Genomic DNA, 9,129 nt, shown 5'->3' on the forward strand with positions numbered 1-9,129 from the left:
AAATATGATACAGACGAACGAAGCAACGGCTTTACAGCCAAGCTTAAAGATAAATTACATCTTCGCCAACACAAAGGTCCTCACCCTTTAGGGGATGGCTCGGCGAATCAAGTTCGTCGTCACTACTAATATCATAAACAACCCTCAAAGGGGATGGAGGACAAACATAAGCTCAACTATAATGGCGATGGGCGATCGCTTCTTGGAGAGCCGATCTCCTAAAGTTTCGCCAAAAGCTCGAACTATCTTCGCGACGCGATACACGATAGCGATCGTAGTCCTCTAAGGTTCGGCCTGGATGCACGCGCATCCATTCAGCAACACTTACAACCTTATAGCTGTTGCCATTAATCAACATCTCGCAGTAAATGGGCCGAAAATGACACTTGATCTTCGACAGGCTTTTTATCGCCATGAACTTTTTGTTTTTGTTCCGCCATTTTTTAGCGGGAGGTCGAACACATATATTTCGGCACAAGCTTGCTAGCAAAGCACAAAAAAAAGGGGTGCAAAAAAGGAGGGAAATATAGATGAAGATCAGTTCCACTTTCAAATAGAACAATTAGATAAGCAAAAGGATTATACTTCGCCAGTAGAACAAAGATCATGTTGATTACAAGGCGAAAGCGGCTTAAAGCCGAACATGCAAAAAGCCTATATACAAAACTTAGGCTACCAGAAAGCCCGAAAGGACCAAAGGAAAAAAATAAAATAAAAAACACGAGGGCGAAGGGCCTCACACCTCAGGGTGGTCTTGGCCTCCGTCGCCTTCGCCCTCGTGCCCGGGGGCTTGTTCCGATGGCCCGGGATCCCTTTCGGCGTTGGCAGTAGCAGCCTCCTCGTTCCTCGCGATCCTTTCAAGGTTCTCGCGGAGTCGAGTCTTCGCACAGTCCCGGCCGCCATCCTCCCAAAACCCCTTTCGAAAGGCCCTTAACGCAGCAGAGCACTGCGTATTGCTAGGCCATTCCTCCTTCACGAAATCGGGAAAACTCCCGATGTGGTCGCAGCCGTGCGCGTGCAAGAGGCTAAGGACAAATCTGGCCGAAACACGAGTGCAGCAGTCCCCGTAGGCGCCTGCCACTTCGACAACCGAGCCGGCCGCCTCCTGCGTCCAATCGGAAAAATCGAATGTGGTCCCGCCTTCACCCGGAGCACCTTCCGCCTGCGCCCCAAGGTCGTTAAGGGCCAGCCGGAGAGTGTAATAGGCCTGCTTGGTAGACTCTATGGATGGTACCACGGTCGTGGCGACAGCTTCGGCTGACACAAGACGGACTTCGAGGGATTTAATCTTCTCCTCGGCCGAAGCAAGTTGTCGGTCTCGTTCGGCATCCCGTTTGAGTGCTGTTTCAAGATCAGAGCAGAGAGACCTATTTTCAGCATTCGCCTTCTTCAAAGTCTCCGCCACAACACGTCTTTCGTCTTCCTTGTGGTGAAGATCTTCTTCGATTTTGCGGAGGCGAAGGCCATACCCATCTAGTCGCTCTAAGGCAGACTTCTTGGCACTTAGATGCGCGGCAAGGCCCTGGTAAAAAAAAAACATTACGACAGGGAACTAGCGAAAGGGCAAAGTTCGGCGCACAGAAAACTCATACCTGCACAAATAGGATTTCCACGGCCACGTAGCTTTCGCCGAACTCGTTTAGCTCGGTGAAGAGCCCAAGGCCGTCGATCGGTGCTATGACCTGGCACACCCCGTCCACGAACGGAGTGATCTCTGGACATGTGGTGAAATCAGCAGGGACGACATGTGGGGCGGTAAGCATCACGTCCGAAACGCTCGCTTCAACCGCCGGAGCCTTTCCCTCTCGTTGACGAACAGGCGAAGGAACTGCCTCAACCCGTTCGTCCTCAGCAACATTCGCCTTAGCGGCTGGGGCTGAGGCACTTCCACCCGTCGCCGCTTCGGCATTGCTAGCAGGTGGCGGAGACATGCGCCTACCACGGGAAGATGCGCGCCGTAAAACCGGCGAAGTAGGAGTCCCGTTGGACCCATCGCTGTCCGAAAAGCCGCGGCCGACCTGCACAACCTTCCCTTTCTTCTTCTTCCTCCTAGCGGTCATCACCGGTTTCGCGACTGTGCTGGAAATCGCCAGGAGGGTGTTCGCCACGACGATATCTTGCGGCCGCGTAGGCAAAACATGAGAGCCCGTCCCGGATTTCGCAGGAGTAGGACTGGGGGTATAGCCATGAGAGCCGTCATCCTCAGAACTAGCCTCCACATCTTCTTCTTCCTCCTCCTCCCCATCACTTTCGACTGCAACCTTTCGCCCCCGTAGGCATGACGAGCGAAACACGGATGCACATAGGAAAAGCATAGACTCACCGTTTGCCCCCACAGGCATGACGAGCTTCGGCAAACCCTCGACCTACTCGTCTTGATCGACCTCGACTTGCCACGACTGGGAGAGGGGGAAAATGCGAAGCATACAGAACTCCTCCACCAAGTCGCGGCAGCTATGGCGGGAGCAGACCTTTCGCAGCAGGGCGAACCGGGCCTCCATGGCTCCATCGACGGCGATCTTGGGCTTCCTGTTCAGTGAAATCGCCCTGCGCCACCACCGGAGGGCTTTCGCCGCATCGGACCCAGCCTCGAAGGGGATGGAGTGGTAGAAGCACATCGCCATCCAATGGCGATCCCACTTCGACATGGCGGCGTTCACTGTCCAGAGATCGGAACACTCGGGGCGAACGTTAAAGTTCACACTGCCGAATGTCGTCTTCTAAGTCCCGGCTGGAGTGACCACCATCTTTGAGTTTATAGTTGCGTAGAACACGGTGCCGAAAAGCTCGGCACTCGGTTCAAACCCGGCGGTCTGGCACGCCCAGTCAAAGATGGCGATCCGGACGAGTGCCGATGGGTTCAGCTGGGGAAGCTCCACCTGGAAAAGGCGAAGGATTTCCGGCAACAACATGCTGCACGGAAATCGAAGCCCCGCCTCAAAGAACACGGCGAATACCACCTTCTGGTTGTCGCCGGGTTTCGGCACCACGACCTTCCACGGGGCAAATTCCTGCCCCTCCACCACCGCGCCGGAGCTGACCAACTTCGCCAGCTCGTCATCGTCCACGAGCGAAGCCCCTAAAAAGCCGGTGGTGTCATCGTCGATCCAACCGGGATCGGGGCCCGTTGCGGAGGCTGGGTTCAGCTTGCGAGGAGCCATGGCAAAAAGTGTGCCGTGAAAGGAAAGGACGGAGAAAGAGAGAGCACTCGCGGTGAAAATGACGAGTGTAAGGTGGTGAAAAAGGGGAAGGGGGGAATATATAGCACACCCAGGCGCCGGTTCGCCTCCCCACCAATCGTAATCTGCCATGTGTCACAAGGGTAGGCACAGTGATAAGCCCACAAAGGGAAGCCCATCATTGTCCATTTAGGCCCAGAGAAAAATAAAAACTGCTCCGCCTATCACTAGTGATTCTTACAATGCATAAATATGTTAGAATAATAATATTCCATTAGTATTAGGTTTACTAACCTTTTGCAGAGAATAACTATAAAGTGAAGGAAAATCGACATCAACTCAGACGATAAATCAATCGGACGATGTCGAGAATCAGACTTATGCATAAATGGGCCAAGAACTCAGAATTGACACGATGAATTGGGCCAAAATTCACAAGTCTACGGAGTGGAGAAGTCCAGGAGGCCACCAGCCAAATTATGGGCTGGATGGGCCGGCCCCTGGTTCGGCCGAACAAGTGGGTTCAGCCAAACCTCCCTCGCGCGCCGTTGGATGCAGGGCTTCTTCTAGATGGTTTAGATTGGCTCCCAATGACGGTTGCAAGGTATTTCCGACCATTCCAACCATCACAACCGTCATTGGGAGGCTATATAAACCCCTCACCTTCTCACTTCACTCACACACCTCAAATGTTTGTATTTCTTAACGACGTTACTAGAAATATAATTCCCAGCAATGACGCAGAAATACTTCTGGTATATTATGGTTACAGAGTTTGTCCGCAAGCGCATGGATATACCATTGTAGCATTTCACCCGAGAGTATTCCAAGGGTATCGTATTTATTTTATTCCGTGTGAAGATCATGTAGAGAGAACATTGACTAATAATTTATATATTACTTGTGATAATCAAATTCTAAGTAGGGGTTAAGATAATCTAAGGGTAGAGTGACACACAAGCATTACTACTCATTCCCATAATATATTATCTAGGCTAAGTGGAAAGAAAAGATAAACAAAATATATTCCTATACTTCTAATATATATAGTATACATACATTTGAGCTACGTGAACTGAGCATCAGCAGATTGTTGCCATTCTTGTGTTTGAGCTATGTGTTCTGTGAGGTTGTACTGGATCTCCCCCGTCTGCACATCAAGGGTGTCCATTCTCCTAGTGATTTCACCCAAGTCCCAACGAGAGGAACTTAAGCGCCATTCACTTGGAGCTAGAGGCACACCACTTGATCTGAGAGGTTGGTTGTCCCCCCATTGGATGTCATGTGATGCACACCACACGTCCTCACTGGCACTCGTCCAGGTTGAGACTCCGATGCTGTGGCGTGGAGCTTGGGTCCATCCGAGTGCATCCCCAGTCGGTGCCCAACCTGCCTCATACATCTGCACAGGTGTTGAGGATGATGAACTTTCTCATTTGTTCCTTATCATGTTGCGCGTCTCCCTGTATGTTCCACATGCACGAGATTCTTCTATGGTCTGCAGGGGAATGGTTAGTTCATGGCAGTTGTACAAATGATACCCCGCATTTGGCAACGGGATTTCATTTGTACAACCGGGGCAAAAGTAAATCAAAGATTCATCTGCTCCATGTTTCAAAATATGCCCTTGCACTAGATAAGCCTCATCAATACACGGACAAGCAGCTGAGCAAAAAGCAATTTGGTCGCTAACGACCCCTAGCCCTTTTGCTATCCAGGTAATCAGAGAAGTGCACTCAACAAGAGCAGAGAACTTTACACTTTCTAACCATTGCCTTATCATACATTTCACAGGAGCAATTTTGATCTTTCTAAACATGGCAAACATGATAATCAATTCATCTCCCCTGATGGGTCTAAGATCACCTCTAGGAAACAAAGTCATAAGAATCCATTTGTGCATGAGCCTAAGTTTAGGATTATGGATATCATTTGTCCTAGGTTTCTTGCAAATTGGAGCACCAGAAATGTCTTCCCAAAACCTATTTTTCTCAAATCCAGGAATTCCTTTCTGGAGATCGATTTTACAGGAATCGTGAAAACCAAGAAGTGTACTTAAGCCTTTCCATGTAAGTGTGAACTCCTCATGGAAAAAGCGAAAGGAAATACCATCTTCTATTTCTTTGAAAGTGCACAGAAATTGTAAAGTAAGCAGACGAGAACCAGGCTCATCTACTACAGCAAATCTCTGCCAACCAACAGCTTTCCAAATAGAACGAAATTCAACAACCATACCTATCGTTTTGAGAAGCTCTGGTGAGTATTCTCGCGTGTGAGCATACTCCCGGTCGCTCAGCATAGGCTTGTCTCTCCCGATCACTGACAAGGTCGAGGTCGGTGTCGTTCAGGAGTCGTCGCGGAGCTTCGGCGTCTTCTATTGAGATGTCTGCTGATGAACAAGTACTAGACTCATCATGGCGACTTGATGAAGACCCATACCCCTTGAACAGACGAGACAGTCGCCTCCTCATTCTGCACAATGGAGCAAGAACGGACTAGCTCGGCCGGGGTTAGGAATAACAAGAATTTCACCCGTCGGTTAGTTTCACCAAAGCAACTTGTGTATATGCAACTAAGTGTTTGAATTTGAGGGAAACTATCAAAGCTTGAATGAACTTGAGAGCAAACTTTGGAGAGAGAATGTAAATGTGTTGAAATGGGGTGGAGTTCCCTCTCCCGGCTGGTTGGCTTAAGTAGTGCACCCACAATGGTCAAAACTGATATGGGGGCCCACTAGCCGTTGCCTAAAAAGAGAGGCAGTCGAACATTGGCCTGGCCGGTTCGGCCGAACCACCCTTGGTGGGCCCAACCGGCCCCACTTTCGGCCGTTGGATACCAACGGTCAGTGTGGTCGTGGCACAGCAAATTTTCGTTGAAAATTTTATTTTGGTTTGCTCTTAAAAAATTCATTTGAAAATTTTCCTCAAAATTCAAAAATCCTAAATGCAATTTTGAAATTCAAACATGTGATGATGCAAAAAATTCAAATTGTTGAAAGCAAATATGCGGATACATACCAATTTTCCTGTTGGTGAAGGTCGCGTCATTTAAAGTCCGACTTGCAAGACTGTACCTCGTTCCGATTTAGTTCGCGGATTTTCCACCCGTCTCCGGTGGTGATGGAGCGGGCGTCTTTGGCTTCTCCCTCCACACCTTCTTTGGTTTTGGTGCGGACGGCGGCTTCTTCTGAGCCGGCTGCTCTAGCTTCTTGGGTGGTATGGGTGGTTTTATTGTCGTCTTCCAATAACGGTTCCTGGGCATCGTTGTTTTCATCTCTAGGAAATTCTGCATGGATTTCACCAGGCTGTCCGTTTTGGGTGGCTCTACTTCGACCACTCGAATATTCTGTGGGTTCGGCCCGTACTTGATTCTTGACCATGGAGCATTGCTCCGTCCTCGGTTGAAACTCAAACTTTTCTTCCTTGCCGTTGATGTGGAAACATATACTCCCCGTTCCAACGTCAATGGTTGCTTCTGCGGTGCTAAGGAATGGACGCTCCAGGATGAGTGGCGTCTCCTTCCCCGTGTCCATGTCCAGCACAACAAAGTCAACCGGGATGAAGAAATCCCGTATCTTGACTGGAACATCCTCCGCTATCCCTGCCGGGTAACGGATTGACGAATCAGCCAGCTGAAGGCGCATTGGTGTTGGTGTCAACACCGTGAAGTTAAGCTTGTCGAAGACGTGTTTTGGCATGATGCTGACACTGATTCCAAGGTCGCACAATGCCTGGTCGAATTGTTGTGCCCCGATCGAGTAGGTGATCGTAGGACATCCCGGATCTTTCTTCTTCTTTGGGAGCTTGTGGAGTATCAGGTTGCTGCATTGTTCCGTCAGTTTGACCACCTCCATTGTCAGGAGCGGTCTCTTGTTGCTGAGTATGTCTTTGAGATAACGGGCGTATGTTGGCACTTGCATGGCGTCCAACAACGGCACGTTGATGTGGATCTTCTGGATTACTTCAACAAAACGAGTGAATTGTTCGTCCACTGATTGTTTCTTGCTCCGTTGGGGAAATGGTAGCAAACGTGTGTGACAGTACTCTTGCGGCACTGTCTTTTCTGGCTGAACTTCCTTGTCAGCTGAGTCATTAGATGGCGCTTCTTTTGATATCCTACTCATTCCTGCAGGTTTAGGATACGGCGGATCACGAGTGGACTTACCTCCCCTCGTCGTGATCGCCTTGACATTTTCAATGGAGGAGTCGGGTTGCCCCGGAATCCTCCCAGTTTCATTTGCAGGGACTAAGGTTGCCAACTGAGCTTGCTGGGTTTCTATTATTTTGTTAAAGCTCAGTTGATTTTGAAAAGCAGAAGCAAAGCCATCTAATTTGACATTTATGTTTTCTAGGACCTTGTCATTGGCCGCAAGCTTTTTGCTTAATGCATCAGTGGTTTTAGCTTGCGCAAAAACAAGATCATTCAAGGAGGGCTAGTTAGAAAAATTACCGTTGTTGTTACCTCCTTGATAATATGGGCATGGTTGGTTCCACCCCTGACCTCCTTGTGGACGATACCCGTTGTTGTTGCCCATGTACATCGCCTCCTCACGGGTTTCCGGGCAGTCATTCCCAGAATGACCCGTGTTGCCGCAGATCTCACACGTAACGTGTGAGTCCAAGGCCTTGACGATGCCTTTTGGCCGTTTCTCGTGCTCGTCCAACCTCTTCATGAGGAGGTTTAGCTTGGCAGCAAGTAACTTCGTCTCCTTGACGGTGTGCATGCCTCGCTGATGGGTCTGGAGTCGTTCCTTGCTCCAACCCACGTTGGAGACCATCTTCTCTATTAAATTAACGGCTCCTTGAACCGTTTTAAAGAAGAAAGCTCCTCGAGCTGCTGCGTCGAGGTGATCGCGGGACATCTGGGTGAGTCTATTGTAAAAGTTCTGCAGAATCAGCCAGTCATCCATCCCATGATGAGGACAGGCGGCCACGTATTGCCGAAGACGTTCCCATGCTTCAGGAATGGACTCATCTCTTGTCTGCTGGAAACTAGAAATCCGTCCACGAAGGGCATTGGTTTTGCCCATCGGGAAGAATTTCGAGAGGAATGCCGTCGAGCACTTATCCCAGGTATTGACAGCAGCACGGTTGGCATAGAACCACTGCTTCACTCTTCCAAGAAGGGAGAACGGAAACAGTTGTAGCCTGACGGCATCGGGACTGACGCCCTTGATGGTGTACGTGCTACAAATCTCCAGGAACTATTGCAGATGAGCATTGGCATCCTCATTAGGCTTGCCACAGAACAGGCTAGCCTGCGCCATCGTGATGAGGCTAGACTTCAAGTCGAAATCCACGTCCCCTATGTTGACCTGCGGCCCAATGGCCACATTGTCAGCAGAGGGAGCAGCGAACTCGCGGAGAGCCTTGTTAGCCACAATCTTGAAGGTCCGTGGCGCTAGTACGGCTAGTTTCTCTGTCGATAGAGTTTTTTGCGGAGCAGCGACGCGCGACCTGACGCTCTGGAAGAAAGCTTCTGGATTTTCTTTGAAGTTTTCCGGCAAGTTGAAACCAGTCATGCACCACCCTATTTTCACAACAAAAGTGAAAACAACCAAGGTTAGCCTACAAAGAAAAATGATTATACAGAGGTAAATATAAAGTATTAGTTCAAGTAATCTCTATTATGAATCTTCCCCGACAACGGCGCTAGAAATGCTTGTTGATATTTCTTAACGACATTACTAGAAATATAATTCCCAGCAATGGCACAGAAATACTTCTGGTATATTATGGTTACAGAGTTTATCCGCAAGCGCACGGATATACCATTGTAACATTTCACCCGAGAGTATTCCAAGGGTATCGTATTTATTTTAACCCGTGGGAAGATCATGTAGAGAGAACATTGACTAATAATTTATATATTACTTGTGATAATCATATTCTAAGCAGGGATTAAGATAATCCAAGGGTAGAGTGACACACAAGCATTACTACTCATTCTC

General features: G+C 49.0%; 1 non-coding gene across 1 annotated transcript; it reads left to right on the top strand.

Moving 5' to 3' along the window:
* Positions 1-8,086: 8,086 nt before the first annotated feature.
* Positions 8,087-8,193, top strand: LOC127780976 (small nucleolar RNA R71). Its single transcript, XR_008018867.1, has one exon. It is a non-coding gene; the product is annotated as a small nucleolar RNA R71 (small nucleolar RNA).
* The last annotated feature ends 936 nt before the right edge of the window (positions 8,194-9,129 follow it).

The sequence above is a fragment of the Oryza glaberrima genome, chromosome 7 (genome assembly GCF_000147395.1).
Source record: "Oryza glaberrima chromosome 7, OglaRS2, whole genome shotgun sequence".
NCBI lineage: Eukaryota > Viridiplantae > Streptophyta > Magnoliopsida > Poales > Poaceae > Oryza > Oryza glaberrima.